Below are 15,489 nucleotides of genomic sequence, written 5' to 3'. Positions count from 1 at the left end.
TCTTTGTCTTGCCTAATTGCTCCAGCTAACACTGCCAGTACTATATTGAATAAGATTGATTAAGTGGGCATGACTTTCTTGTTCTTGACCTTAGAAAAATAGCTTTTACCTTTTTACCAATGAGTATGATGTTAGCTATGGGCTTGTTACATATGGCCTTAATTATGTTGAGGTACATTCCCCCCGTACTCAATCTGTTCAGAGTTTTTAATCATAAAAGGATAGCATTTTGTCCATTGCTTTTTCTGCATGTATTGAAATGATCATGTGTTTTTTATTTTTACTCTTTTAACGTGATGTATCTGGCATATTCATTTGTGTATGTTGAAACATTATTACATCTCAGTGATAAATCCCACTTGGTCACAGTGTATGATCCTTTTAATGTGTTGTTGAAGTTGATTTGTTAATATTTTGTTCAGAATTTTTGCATCTATGTTAATCAGTTTTATTGACCTGTAGTTTTCTTTTCTTACAGAGTCTTTATTTGACTTTGGTGTTTTGGAAATGCTGGCCTCATAGAACAAGTTTAGAAATATTCGTTTCTCTTCAGTTTTTTGGAAGAGTTATTACTGGTATTAATTTTTCTTCATTGGCTTGGTAGAATTTACCAATAAAGCTATCTGGTCCTTCCGTTTTCTGTGTTGGGTGTTTTTTGATTACTGATTCAATCCCTTGTTATCGGTCTGTTTAGATTATCTATTTCTTCCTGATTCAGTCTTGGTAGGTAGTGTGTTTCTAGGAGTTACCAGTTTCTTCTAGGATATCTAATTTGTTGACATATATTTGTTCATAGTAATCCCTTATGATCCTGTATTTCTGTCGTATCAGTGGTAATGTCTCCTCTTTCATTTCTGATTTTGTCTTCTCTCTTTTTCCCTAACCTAGCTGAAAGTTTGTGAATTTTATGGTTTTGAAAATCCAGCTTTTATTTCGTTGATCCTTTCTCTTGACTTTCTTTTATCTATTTTATTTATTTCCACTCTAGTCTTTATTGTATCCTTCCCTCTGCTAACTTTGGGATACATTTCTTCTGTTTCTAGTTCCTTGAAGTGTAGAGTTAGATAATTTAGGCGCTTTCTAATTTCTTGTCATATGCACTTATGGCTGTAAACTTTCCTCTCTGAACTGCTTTTGCAGCATCCCACAGGTTTCAGTAGGTTGTGTTTCCATTTTCATTTGTTTTGAGGGTTTTTTTAAAATTCACTTTAAAATTTTTTTATTTATTTAATTTATTTAATTTTGGCTGTGTTTGGTCTTTGTTGCTGCGTGCAGGCTTTCTCTAGTTGTGGTGAGCGGGGGCTACTCTTCGCTGTGGTGCGCAGGCACTACTCTTCATTGCAGTGCGCGGGCTTCTCATTGCGGTGGCTTCTCTTGTTGTGGAGCACGGGCTCTAGGTGCGTGGGCTTCAGTAGTTGTGGCGCATGGGCTTAGCTGCTCTGTGTCATGTGGGATCTTCCTGGACCAGGACTCGAACCCATGTCTGCTGCATTGGCAGGCGGATTCTTAAGCACTGCGCCACCACAGAAATCCTTTTAATTCACTTTTGATTTCTTTTTTGACCCATTGATTTTTTGGAAGTGTACTGTTTAGTTTCCACATTTTTGTAGATTTTCCAGATAGACTCTTGTTGATTGCTAGTTCTGTATCATTGTGTCCAGACAGTTGATATGATTTTGATCTTCTTAAATTTACTAAGACGTATTTGTATTTTATGATATGACCTATCCTGGAGTATGTTCCATGAGAACAGGTTGTTGGATGAAATGTTCTGTATATGCCTGTTAAGTCCACTTGGTGTAACGTATAGACCAGAATCTTGATTGTCAGGAAGTTGCGGTGGGGGATACTGGGGATGCTGTTCAAATGGTATAAAACTTTGGTTATGAAAGATGAATGAATTCTCGAGCACTGAGTACAGCCTGGTGAAACAGTCAATTATGGAGTGTATTATACTTTTTAAAAAATAATTTAGATTTAATCAACAAATTATCAATAACATTCTGAAACGTATGGTGCATTACAATAGACATCACCAGTTAAAGTATAATGTTAAGGCAAATCTTCTGCAGTGAAAAATTACTCCTTTCCCAAACTATCCTTGCACTCATATAACTTTTTTAATGCAATTTATTTTTTATATTTTTTATTGAAGTATAGTTAATATACTATATTCCTCCCTCCCACCTTTCCCCTTTGGTAACCATAACTTTGTTTTCTTTATCTGTGAGTTGGTTTCTATTTTGTAAATAAGTTCATGTGTATCATTTTTTTTTAGGTTCAACATACCAGTGATATCATATGGTATTTGTCATTTTCTGTCTGACTTACTTTATTTAGTACGTTTATCTCTAGGTCAATCCATGTTGCTGCAAATGGCATTATTTCATTTTTTTATGTCTGAGTAGTATACCACATCTTCTTTGTCCATTCTTCTGTCAGTGGACATTCACGTTGCTTCGATGTCTTGGCTATTGTAAATAGTGCTGCAGTGAACATTGGGGTGCATGTATCCTTTGTTTCTTTTTTAAATTAATTAATTAATTTTTAACATCTTTATTGGACTATAATTGCTTTAAAATGTTGTGTTAGTTTCTGGTGTATAACGAGGTGAATCAGCTATACTTATACACATATCCCCATATCACCTCCCTCTTGCGTCCCCCTCCCACCCTCCCTATCCCACCCATCTAGGTGGTCACAAAACACCAAGCTGATCTCCTGTGCTATGCGGCTGCTTCCCACTAGCTATTTTACATTTGGTAGTGTATACAAGTCAATGCTACTCTCTCACTTCGTCTCAGCTTACCCTTCCCCCACCCTGTGTGCTCAAGTCCATTCTCTATGTCTGCATCTTTATTCCTGTCTTGCCCCTAGGTTCATCAGAACCTTTTTTTTTTTTAGATTCCATATATATGTGTTACCATACAGTATTTGTTTTTGTCCTTATGACTTACTTCACTCTGTATGACAGACTCTAGTTCCATCCACCTCACTACAAATAACTCAATTTCGCTTCTTTCTATGGCTGAATAATAGTCCATTGTATATATGTGCCACATCTTCTTTATCCATTCATCTGTCAATGGACACTTAGGTTGCTTCCATGTCCTTTCTATTGTAAATAGTGCTGCAATGAACATGGTGGTACATGACTCTTTTTGAATTATGGTTTTCTCAGGGTATATGCCCAGTAGTGGGACTGCTGGGTCCTATTGTAGTTCTATTTTTAGTTTTTTAAGGAAGCTCCTTACTGTTCTCCATAGAGGCTGTATCAATTTACATTCCCACCAACAGTGCAAAAGGGTTCCCTTTTCTCCACACCCTTTACAGCATTTATTGTTTGTAGATATTTTGATGATGGCCATTCTAACCGGTGTGAGATGATATCTCATTGTAGTTTTGATTTTCATTTCTCTAATGATTAGTGATGTTGAGCATCCTTTCATGTGTTTGTTGGCAATCTGTATATCTTCTTTGGAGAAATGTCTATTCAGGTCTTCTGTCCATTTTTGGATTGCATTGTTTGTGTTTGTGATGTTGAGCTGCATGTGCTGCTTGTATATTTTGGAGATTAATCCTTTGTCAGTTGCTTCATTTGCAAATATTTTCTCCCATTCTGAGGGTTGTCTTTGGTCTTGTTTATGGTTTCCTTTGCTGTGCAAAAGCTTTGAAGTTTCATTAGGTTCCATTTGTTTATTTTTGTTTTTATTTCCATTTCTCTAGGAGGTGGGTCAAAAAGGATCTTGCTGTGATTGATGTCATAGAGTGTTCTGCCTATGTTTTCCTCTAAGAGTTTTATAGTGTCTGGCTTTACATTTAGGTCTTTAATCCATTTTGAGTTTATTTTTGTGTATGGTGTTAGGGAGTGTTCTAATTTCATTCTTTTAAATGTAGCTCTCCATTTTTCCCAGCACCAGTTATTGAAGAGGCTGTCTTTTCTCCATTGTATATTCTTGCGTCCTTTATCAAAGATAAGGTGACCATAGGTGCATGGGTATATCTTTGGGCTTTCTGTCCTGTTCCATTGATCTATATTTCTGTTTTTGTGCCAGTACCATATTGTCTTGATTACTGTAGCTTTGGAGTATAGTCTGAAGTCAGGGAGTCTGATTCCTCCAGCTCCGTTTTTCTTTCCCAAGATTGCTTTGGCTATTCGGGGTCATTTGTGTTTCCATACAAATTGTGAAATTTTTTGTTCTAGTTCTGTGAAAAATGTCATTGGTAGTTTGATAGGGATTGCACTGAATCTGTGGATTGCTTTGGGTAGTATAGTTATTTTCACAGTGTTGCTTCTTCTAATCCAAGAAAATGGCATATCTCTTCATTTCTTTGTATCATTTTTAATTTCTTTCATCAGTGTCTTATAGTTTTCTGCATACAGGTCTTTTGTCTCCTTAGGTAGCTTTATTCCTAGGTATTTTATTCTTTCTGTTGCAATGATATATGGTAGTGTTTCCTTAATTTTTCCTTCAGATTTTTCTTCATTAGTGTATAGGAATGCAAGAGAGTTCTCTGCATTAATTTTCTATCCTGCTACTTTACCAAATTCATTGATTAGCTCTAGTAGTTTTCTGGTAGCATCTATAGGATTCTCTATGTATAGTATCATGTCATCTGCAAACAGTGAGAGTTTTACTTCTTCTTTTCTGATTTGGATTCCTTTTATTTCTTTTTCTTCTCTGATTGCTGTGGCTAAAACTTCCAAAACAGTGTTGAATAATAGTGGTGAGAGTGGGCAACCTTGTCTTGTTCCTGATCTTAGAGGAAATGGATTCATTTATTCACCGTTGAGAATGATGATGGCTGTGGGTTTGTCATATATGGCCTTTATTATGTTGAGGTAAGTTCCCTCTATGCCTACTTACTGGACAGTGTTTATCATAAATGGATGTTGAATTCTGTCAAAAGCTTTTTCTGCTTCTATTGAGATTATAATATGGTTTTAATCCTTCAATTTGTTAATATGGTGTGTCATATTGATTGATTTGCATGTATTGAAGAATCCTTGCATTCCTGGGATAAACCCCACTTAATCATGGTGTATGATCCTTTTAATATGCTGTTGGATTCTGTTTGCTAGTATTTTGTTGAGGATTTTTGCATCTCTGTTCATCAGTGATATTGGCCTGTAGTTTTCTTTCTTTGTGACATCTTTGTCTGGTTTTGGTATCAGGGTGATGGTGGCCTCGTAGAATGAGTTTGGGAGTGTTCCTCCCCCTCCTATATTTTGTAAGAGTTTGAGAAGGATAGGTATTAGCTCTTCTCTAAATGTTTCATAGAATTCGTGTGTGAAGCCATCTGGTCCTGGGCCTTTGTTTGTTGGAAGAGTTTTAAACACAGTTTCAATTTCAGTGCTTGTGATTGGTCTGTTTATATTTTCTATTTCTTCCTGGTTCAGTCTCGGAAGGTTGTGCTTTTCTAAGAATTTGTCTGTTTCTTCCAGGTTGTCCATTATATTGGTATATAGTTGCTTGTAGTAATCTCTCATGATCCTTTGTATTTCTGCAGTGTCCATTGTTACTTCTCCAGTGTCCATTGTTACTTCTCCTTTTCTGTTTCTAATTCTGTTGATTTGAGTCTTCTCCCTTTTTTTCTTGATGAGGCTGGCTAATGGTTTATCAATTTTGTTTATCTTCTCAAAGAACCAGCTTTTAGTTTTATTGACCTTTGCTATGGTTTACTTTACTTCTTTTTCATTTATTTCTGATCTGATTTTTATGATTTCTTTCCTTCTGCTAACTTTGGGGATTTTTTTTGTCCTTCTTTCTTTAATTGCTTTAGGTATAAGGTTAGGTTTTTTATTTGAAATTTTGCTTGTTTCTTGATGTAGGATTGTATTGCTATAAACTTCCCTCTTAGAACTGCTTTTGCTGCATCCCATAGCTTTTGGGCCATCGTGTTTTCATTGTCATTCGTTTCTAGGTATTTTTTGATTTCCTCTATGATTTCTTCAGTGATCTCTTGGTTACTTTAGCCTCCATGTGTTTGTATTTTTACAGATTTTTTCCTGTAATTGATATCTAGTCTCATAGCATTGTGGTCAGAAAAGATACTTGATACAATTTCAATTTCTTAAATTTACCAAGGCTTGATTTCTGACCCAAGATATGATCTATTCTGGAGAATGTTCAATGAGCACTTGAGAAGGAAGTGTATTCTGTTGTTTTTTGGATGGAATGTCCTATAAATATCAATTAAGTCCATCTTTTTTAATGTACCATTTAAAGCTTGTGTTTTTTTATTTGTTTTCATTTTGGTTGATCTGTCTATTTGTGAAAGTGGGTTGTTAAAGTCTCCTACTATTATTGTGTTACTGTCGACTTCCCCTTTTATGGCTGTTAACATTCGCCTTATGTACTGAGGTGCTCCTATGTTGGGTGCATAAATGTTTACAATTGTTATATCTTCTGGGATTGATCCCTTGATCATTATGTAGTGTCCTTCTTTGTCCTTGTAATAGTCTTTAAAGTCTATTCTGCCTGATATGAGAATTGCTACTCCTGCTTTCTTTTGATTTCCATTTGCATGGAGTATCTTTTTCCATCCCCTCACTTTCAGTCTCTTTGTGTCCCTAGGTCTAAAGTGGGACTCTTGCAGACAGCATATATACAGGTTTTGTTTTTGTATCCATTCAGCCAGTCTATGTCTTTTGGTTGGAACATTTTATCCATTTACATTTAAGGTAATTATCAATATGTATGTTCCTGTTACTATTTTGTTAATTGTTTTGGGTTTGTTTTTGTAGGTCTTTTCTTTCTTTTGTGTTTCCTGCCTAGAGAAGTTCCTTTAGCATTTGTTGTAGAGCTGGTGCTGAATTCTCTTAGCTTTTGCTTGTCTGTAAAGCTTATAATTTATCCGTTGAATCTGAATGAGATCCTTGCTGGGTAGAGTAATCTTGGTTGTAGGTTTTTCCCTTTCATCACTTTAAATATGTCCTGCCACTCCCTTCTGGCTTGCAGAGTTTCTGCTGAAAGATCAGCTGTTAACCTTAAGGGGATTACCTTGTATGTTATTTGTTTCTTTTCCCTTGCTGCTTTTAATATTCTTTCTTTGTATTTAATTTTTGATAGTTTGATTAATACGTGTCTTGGCGTGTTTCTCCTTGGATTTACCCTGTTTGGGACTCTCTGTGCTTTCTGGACTTGATTGACTATTTCCTTTCCCATATTAGGGAAGTTTTCAACTATAATCTCTTGAAATATTTTCTCAGTCCCTTTCATTTTTGTCTTTTTCTTCTGGGACCCCTATAATTCGAATGTGGGTACATTTCATATTGTCCCAGAGGTCTCTGAGACTGTCCTCAATTCTTTTCATTCTTTTTTCTTTATACTGCTCTGCAGTCGTTATTTCCACTATTTTATCTTCCAGGTTGCTTATCTGTTCTTCTGCCTCAGTTATTCTGTTATTGATTCCTTCTAGAGAATCTTTAATTTCATTTATTGTGTTGTTCATCATTGTTTGCTTGCTCTTTAGTTCTTCTAGGTCCTTGTTAAACGTTTCTTGTATTTTCTCCCTTCATTGTACTTTTGATTTACATTTCTCATAATTAGCACTTTGAGCATCTTTTCATATGCCTGGTGGCCATCTGTATGTCTTCTTGGGAGAAATGTCTATTTAGAGCTTCTGCAATTTTTTTCATTGAGTTTTTTTTTTTATATTGAGCTTCATAAACTGTTTGTATATTTTGGAGTTTAATCCCTTGTGGGTTACATCGTTTGCAAATATCTTCTCCCATTCCACAAGTTGTCTTTTCATTTTGTTTATGGTTTCCGTTGTTGTGCAAAAGATTTTCAGTTCAACTAGGTTCCATTTGTTTATTTTTGTTTTTATCTTCATTACCCTAGGAGGTGGATCCCAAAAGATTTTGCTGCAATTTATGTCAAAGTGTCTTCTGCCTATGTTTTCCTCTAGGAGTTTTATAGTATCTATTCTTTCATTTAGGTCTTTAATTCATTTTTAGATTATTTTTGTGTATGATGTTAAAGAATGTTGTAATTTCATTCTTTTACATGTAGCTGTCCAGTTTTCCCAGCACCACTTATTGAAGAGGCTGTCTTTTCTCCACTATATATTCTTGCCTCTGTTGTCATAGATTAACTGACCATAGGTGATTGTGTTTACTTCTGGGCTTTCTTTTCTGCTCCATTAATCTATATTTCTGCTTTGTGCCAGTACCCTGTTGTTTTCAGGACTGTAACTTTGTAGTATGGCCAGAAGTCAGGACGTCTGATACCTCCAGCTCCATTTTTCTTTCTTAAGGTTAGTGTGGCTACTAGGGGTCTTTGTGTTTTCATACAAACTTAAATTTTTTTAATTCTAGTTCTGTGAAATATGCCATTGGTCATTTGATAGGGATTGCATTTAATCTGTGGATTGTCTTTGGTTATATGAGTATTTTAACAATATTGATTCTTTCAGTCCAAGAATATAGTGTATCATTCCACCTGTTTGTGTCATTTTTAATTTCTTTAATCAGCATCTTATAGTGTTCGGAGTATGGTTCTTTTGTCTCCTCAGGTAGGTTTGTTCCCAGGTATTTATTTCTTTTGATGTGATGGTAAATAGGATTGTTTCCTTCATTTTTCTTTCTGATCATTCCTTGTGCTTTAAGGCTCCAGTTCTTCCCTGCACTCCTGGTCCAGCCGCACACCCGGGGGCCTTGCCACCTGGCTTCCAGTCGAGACTTTGTAAAGATCCATGAAAAATCTGGACTGCAGAGGTGGTCTCTGGGGGCTCCAGCTTAAGAAGTGCTGCCCCAGGGGTTCCGGAAATTGAGAAAGGAAAAGTGAATGGAGTAGTGGGGTGACATAGAGAAGGGTGAGTGCCCTGGGAGATTTTGAGAGAAATACCCTCCACCCAAAACCCCTGCCCCTGCAGCTGATCCATTAGTGCCATGGGATTTCAGTGCCTTTTGGGAGGTGATGTCTCTGCTTCTTTACTCCTGCACTCAACACTATGCCAAACCAAATCCTCACCTCTTACTGATTTCCAAGGATTTTAAAGCACTGTTCATGGCTGACTTGGTTTTCAGTTCCCTAAACAGCAGTTTTGAGCTGTCTACGCTATTTAAAAGTATTCTGCTTAACTAAGACAAAACTCTATTCTTTTGATAAACTAACATGAATTGAGAGAAAATATGCTTTTCATCCCTTTCCATCAATCTGCTGCACACTTGGTGGATACAGGATTAGATACACCAGACACCTCTGACTCTCTGGTCCAAACTGTGTCCCTTCACAGAGGGGACATAGGTCTGCCATCAGTATCCGATTGTAAACTTACAGCCTGGTCGGGTGGCACAGTGGCCAGACGCTGTGGAATGCTGTCTGCACTATGACTGCCTTTGTTTTCACCAGAGGTAGGATTCTGGACTCAGAAATACCTTGTTTGAATCTTGGGCTGACAGTTGACTCGCTACAGGCCTGCGTGAGTGTTTGAACCTGGAAAACAGGGCAGGTGGTTGTGAATGTGGAGCATATAAAACCAGCGATATTTTTGATGGCTGCCTGTACTCCACCCTGTGCCCAAGCTCTTCAGAGTTCTCCCCAAACTTCTTTCTTCCATTTAGATCCGAGCCTCTTCCTTCTGTCTACACACCCCTGACCTCAGCAGAAAGGTCTTACTTACTTATCTGTTGCACCATCAGTGATCACAGCCTGTATGCCCAGAGCTATGTTCAGTGCTGGGATCAACGTGAAGCTCCTGACTTTTGAAGGTGCAGGTTTCAGGGGCAGATTCTGAGTTCATACAGGGTCAGGTAAATTAAAGGGTGTGGAGCTGATTTAAAGCTGTTCAGTGAGGTACAGGGGTCAGCTGATTGATTATAAGCCCGATCACGTGACTTGCAGGGTGGTGGTGTAGAGAAGCCCCAAAATGTTGATTTTCTATCTCTTGCCCCAAACGTCATATTTATAACTTTTCTTTATGACTTAGAAAACTAGAGCTGTTTCTCCCTGGACATAAAAGGAGAAAAATACAGTATTTCAGGTTCATTTTAGAAAAAAAAAAAAAACTTCTCAGGGTAAGGTGATGGTGACGTGGTCCAGATCAAATGTCTTGGTGACAAACTAGGGAAAACCATAGGAGAAGATCCCAGGCCTGTTGTCTGTTAGCTTGGCAATGACGTTTCAGCAGTGACCGATGTGCTTGAGTGCAGCAGGTGAGGGAATAATGATATCCTCATCCTGTCCTTTATCTGGTCCACAAGTTGAGAGCAAAGAGCTCAGTACAGAGCTCTTGATGTAAGGCTGTGCACGGCAGATGGCCCTCATATCAAGTGTCTTGAGTGGTGGATGACCTGTGACAACAAGTTCTTGACAAATTTTTCAGTGACTGTGTGGACAGTAATTGGTTTGGAAGGATGCTGTGGGAGAAGACACCCCAAATATACAGTATATTCAAATTACCTCTCAGTAAAGAGAAAAAATAGAATCAACCAAATGAAAATATTTGGAACCTATGAAATTAAATTTCACTGAAAAAGAAATAAAAACAATCATTTTACATATGAAGAGGCACCCAACCTCAATGATGGTCAGGGAAAATAAATTACAATGCCAATGTAATCGGTTTATTTTCCTTTATATTGAAAACTTAAAGAATCGTTGTAGCATCTCTTGTCATCATCAGTGGAAACAAGCCCTTTGATGTACACTTGCAGGGAGTATACATGACTACTGTCCCTTTTGAGGCAGTTTATCTCCTCTTTTGCTTCTTCAGGATCTGGGCTTTAGGGGTTCTGTTGGGCTGATGTTTGTGTAATGACCTTGATATTTCCTGTGTCCTTGGGCCTCTGGTCAGTCTCCTTCAGGCATCGATAATTTGATTTCCTGAAGTAGAAGAAAAAAGGCAAACAAATTATATAGAGGGTGAGTCAAGATGGCAGAACAGAAGGATGTGGAATTCACCTCCTCTCACTAATACATCAAAAATACATACATGTGGAACAGTCCTCACAGAATACCTACTGAATGCCAGCAGAATATCTCAGACACCCAGACGTGCAAGAAAGATCTCCACATAATGAGATAGGATGAAAGAAAAAAAAGAAGAAGAAGAAGCTTCTTCTTGGGAGGGAGCTGTGAAAGAGGACAGTTTCCCTCACCCTGGGAACCCCCTTCACCAGTGGGGACGTGAGCTTGGACAGAAACGGAGCTGCAGAAGCTTCAAGGAGAGCACAGCAGTCAGTTTGCAGCAGACAAAACAGAGACACGCACAGAGGATCTGTACTACCTCGCTGCAGTCCTCAGCCCAAGACTTGTGCCTGATGGTATGTGTGGGTTTTGGGTGCTGAAACTTGGGCTTCAGAGGACAGACCAGGGGATTGGACTGGGTTTGGCTGCACGCAGACAGCCCGAAGAGGCTAGAGTGTGGTAAGTGCCCAACCCGGGGTGTATGCGGAAGAAGACCAGGTTGGCCATAGAAGCAAAACATCATTGTTGAGGGGCAGCTGATGGGAGGGGCAGGGCCACCATAGCAGCCTCTTTCTTGGTGCCACCTCTACGACGACCTCTGGGAGCACATAAGCACCAGCAAGTTGCCCACATGTGGAGGTGGGGTTGAAATCAGAGTGGATCCCAAGGTACTGCCTGACTTAGGAAGCAAGGCTGATACCTGAGCCCTCTCCCCATGGCTGTGCAATTTGCAGATTTATGCCACTGCCACTGGCTTTATAAACTCAGTGCCTGTGGGACATCCGAGTGGGCAGTGGGCACTCCCGTGTCTGGGACGGTTCCAGCCTTAGCAGCTGTGGGCTTCGTGGGCACGGGCACAAGGAGGCTGGGCCGGGCTGGGGTTTAGTCTGCTTCCATAGCTCCCACAGTGGGTCCATGGGTGGGGCACTGTGGTCCTGGCACCTGACATCAGTGGATCAGCACCTACGGATCTGCGCTGGTGGCTTTGTGAACACTGTGCCTAAGGGACACCAGGGATGATTGTCTGCATTCCCACAGTTGAGGTGGGGCTGAGAGCAGCGCCAACAACAGTGTACTTTGTGAGCCTGCACCATGGGTGACAGGTGACACCGCAGAGCACACTTCCTGGTGGACAGCTCTGGCAGAGGAATGCTCAGTGCCTCCCCTCCCATTGGGAGTACTCCAATCCAACCTACCTAATTATGCTCTCTAATCCAGCATAGAAACAGACCTGGGGGCTTCTATTCCAACAACTAGGGAGCAGACCCTGCCCCCGACAGGACTGTGTCAACCACAGAGCAATGAGGAGACCCCGTTCAACATCGAGTGCAAGCTCTGGTCACCACATACTCCTTATGATAGTCTTCCAAAAGATCAAAGAGAAAGGAAGCCTCCCAAAGACATTTTATGAAGCCACTATCACCCTGATACCAAAACCAGACAAAGACACCACCAAAAAAGAAAATGACAGGCCAATACCTTTGATGAATATAGAACCTAAAATTCTCAACAAAATGTTGGCAAACTGAACAAAACAACGCATAAAAAAGATCATACACCATGAACGTGCTGAATTATCTTAGGGCCACAAGGATCCTTCAACATATGCACATCAATCCATGTGTGATACACCACATCAACAACAAAAAAGACAAAAATGACATGATCATCTCAATAGATTCAGAAAAACCATTTGATAAATTTCAACACCAATTCATGATAAAAACTCTTATGAAAGTGGGTAGAGAGGGAACATATCTCAACATACTAAAAGCTATTTATGACAAACCCACAGCCAATATGATACTTAATGGTGAAAAGCACTTAGCCTTCTCACTAAAATCTGGAACAAGACAAGGATACCCAGTCTCACCACTTCTAGTCAACATAATACTGGAAGTCTAGCCACGGCAATCAGACAAGAAAAAGAAAGAAAATGTATCCAAATTGGAAGGGAAGAGGTAAAATTTTCATTATAGGCAGATGACATGATACGATATATAGAACCTAAAGAGTCCACACACAAACTACTAGAACTGATAAACAGATTCAGCAAGGTAGCAGGATACAATATTAAAATACAGAAATTGGTTGCATGTCTTTATATTAACAATGAAATAGCAGAAAGGGAATGGGGGAAAAATCCCTTTTAAAATTGCATCCAAAAAAATAAAATACTTGTGAATAAACCTGATCAAAGTTGTGAGAGACTTATAAGCTGAGAACTATAAAACATTAATAAAGGAAAGTGAAGAGAATTCAAAAAAATGGAAAGATATCCTATGCCCTTGGATTGGAAGAAATATTATTAAAATGGCCATTGGACCCAAAGCAATCTACAGATTTAATGACATCCCTATCAAATTACTCATGATATTTTTCACAGAACTAGAACAAAGAATCCTAAAATTTATATGGAACCATAAACAACCCAGAATTGCCAAAGCAATCGTGAGGAAAAAGAACAAAGCAGGAGACATAATGCTTCCAGACTTCAGAGAATACTACAAAGCGACAGTAATCAAAACAGCATGGTATTGGCACAAAAACAGACATATGGGTCGATGAAACAGACTAGAGAGCCCAGAAAAAAACCCACACACCAATGGTCAATTAATCTTCGACAAAGGAGGCAAGAATATACAATGGGAAAAAAGACAGTCTCTTCAGCACGTGGTGTTGGGAATGTTGGACAGCCACAGGTAAACCATTGAAGTTAGAACACACCCTCACACCATGCACAAAAATAAACTCAAAATGGCTGAAACAGTTAAATATAACACATGACACCATAAAACTTTTAGAAGAGAACATAGGCAAAACTTTCTCTGACATAAGTTGTACCAATGTTTCTATAGATCATTCTCCCAAGGTAATGGAAATAAAAGCAAAAATAAACAGATAGGACCTTTACAAACTTACAAGCTTTTCCACAGCTAAGGAAACCATAAAGAAAATGGAAAGACAACCTGTGGAATGGGAGCAACTATTTGCAAATGATGTAACCTACAAGGGCTTAATTTCCAAAATATACAAACAGCTCATACAACTGAATCACAAAAAAACCAACCCAATCCAAAAAATGGGCAGAAGACCGAAATAGACATTTCTCCAAAGAAGACATACAGATGGCCAATAGGCACGTGAAAAGATACTCACCATTGCTAATTATTAGAGAAATGCAAATCAAAACTACCGTGAGGTATCACCTTAAACCTGTCAGAATGGCCATCATTTAAAGTTCTACAAATAAATGCTGGAGAGGGGGTGGAGAAAAGGGAATGCTTCTACACTGTTGGTGGGAATGTAAATTGGTGCAGCCATTATAGAAAACAGTATGGAGGTTCCTCAAAAAAATAAAAATAGAGTGGCCATAGCATCCAGCAACCCCTCTCCTGGGCTTATATCCAGACAAAAGTATAATTCAAAAAGATGGACCTCTTGGGGGAGGGCTACATAGTCTGGTGGGACAGTCCTTCACCCCATCATCAGTGCCTGCAACCTTTGTTCCTTCACCTACTCCTGCTGTGGTCAGCAGTGGTCTGAATAAACAACTTGAACACTCTATGAGGATAGTCATGGCACCTGGTGGATATGGGTCTCCTGAAGCTGTCTGGCTGCCTGCAGTAAAGGCTAAAGTCTTGGAGATTTCAGGAACATTTACTCACCTCCAAGGGCACATCTATATGGAAATGAACTTCATGAAGAAAGCTCTGTAGCACATGACAGACTTGGCAATTCAGTTTAACAAGAATAGGTTTGGTGTCATCCCCAGCACTCCTCTGGCCATCCCTACACCACTGATGCCAAACCAGAGCATTGATGTCTCCCTGCGTCTCCACACCTTGGACCCAGTCATGAAGATACAACCTCTGAACAACCTGCAGGTGGCTGTGAAAAACAATCGTGATATCTTCTACTTCAGCTGCCTCATCCTACTCAATGTGCTTTTTGTAGAAGACGGCAAAATGAAGTGCCAGGTCTTCCTTGCAACATGGAAGGATATTCCCAATGAAAATGAACTTCAGTTTCAGATTAAGGAAAGTCCTTTAAATGCTGACACTGTTTCCAGCAAGTTGCAAAACAACAACGTTTATACTATTGCCAAGAGGAATGTGGAAGGGCTGGATATTCTGTACCAATCCCTGACTCACTAATGGCATTTGGGTTTTGGCCCAGCTCCATAGCCAGCCAGAAAACCCCAATTACACACTGTCGCCGAAGTGTAGAGCTAGCTCATGAAGCCTCCCAGTACATCTATCAGGTCTACGACAGCGTTTTGAAAAACTAATAGACTGGTCCGGTGCCCTCAGGCCATCCTGTGATTGGTGCAATCCAAGAACTCATAACTGGAAGAAATTGTATTGTCGTGTGGAATCTGAACACAAACACACCGAGGCCACCCGCCAAGGTAGTGATGGGTCTGACCTGTGCTAATATTAGGGCACAACCTTTTGGATAGTTTTAGCTATCCAACACTTGAGCATTTGTAACCACAGCTTCAATCACTTCCCACCTCTTGCCACCTGCTGCTGTCTGTCCTTACTTGTGGGCTTCTCCATCCTGTGCCAGT

At 39.3% G+C, this 15,489-nt stretch overlaps 1 pseudogene; it reads left to right on the top strand.

Annotated features, from left to right (window-relative positions):
* The first annotated feature begins 10,143 nt into the window (after positions 1-10,143).
* On the top strand, positions 10,144-15,207 carry LOC133084644 (AP-2 complex subunit beta-like; annotated as a pseudogene).
* Positions 15,208-15,489: the final 282 nt, after the last annotated feature.

Source organism: Eubalaena glacialis, chromosome 2, assembly GCF_028564815.1.
Source record: "Eubalaena glacialis isolate mEubGla1 chromosome 2, mEubGla1.1.hap2.+ XY, whole genome shotgun sequence".
Taxonomy (NCBI): Eukaryota; Metazoa; Chordata; class Mammalia; order Artiodactyla; family Balaenidae; genus Eubalaena; species Eubalaena glacialis.
This window is presented reverse-complemented; position numbering and strand designations above follow the sequence as displayed.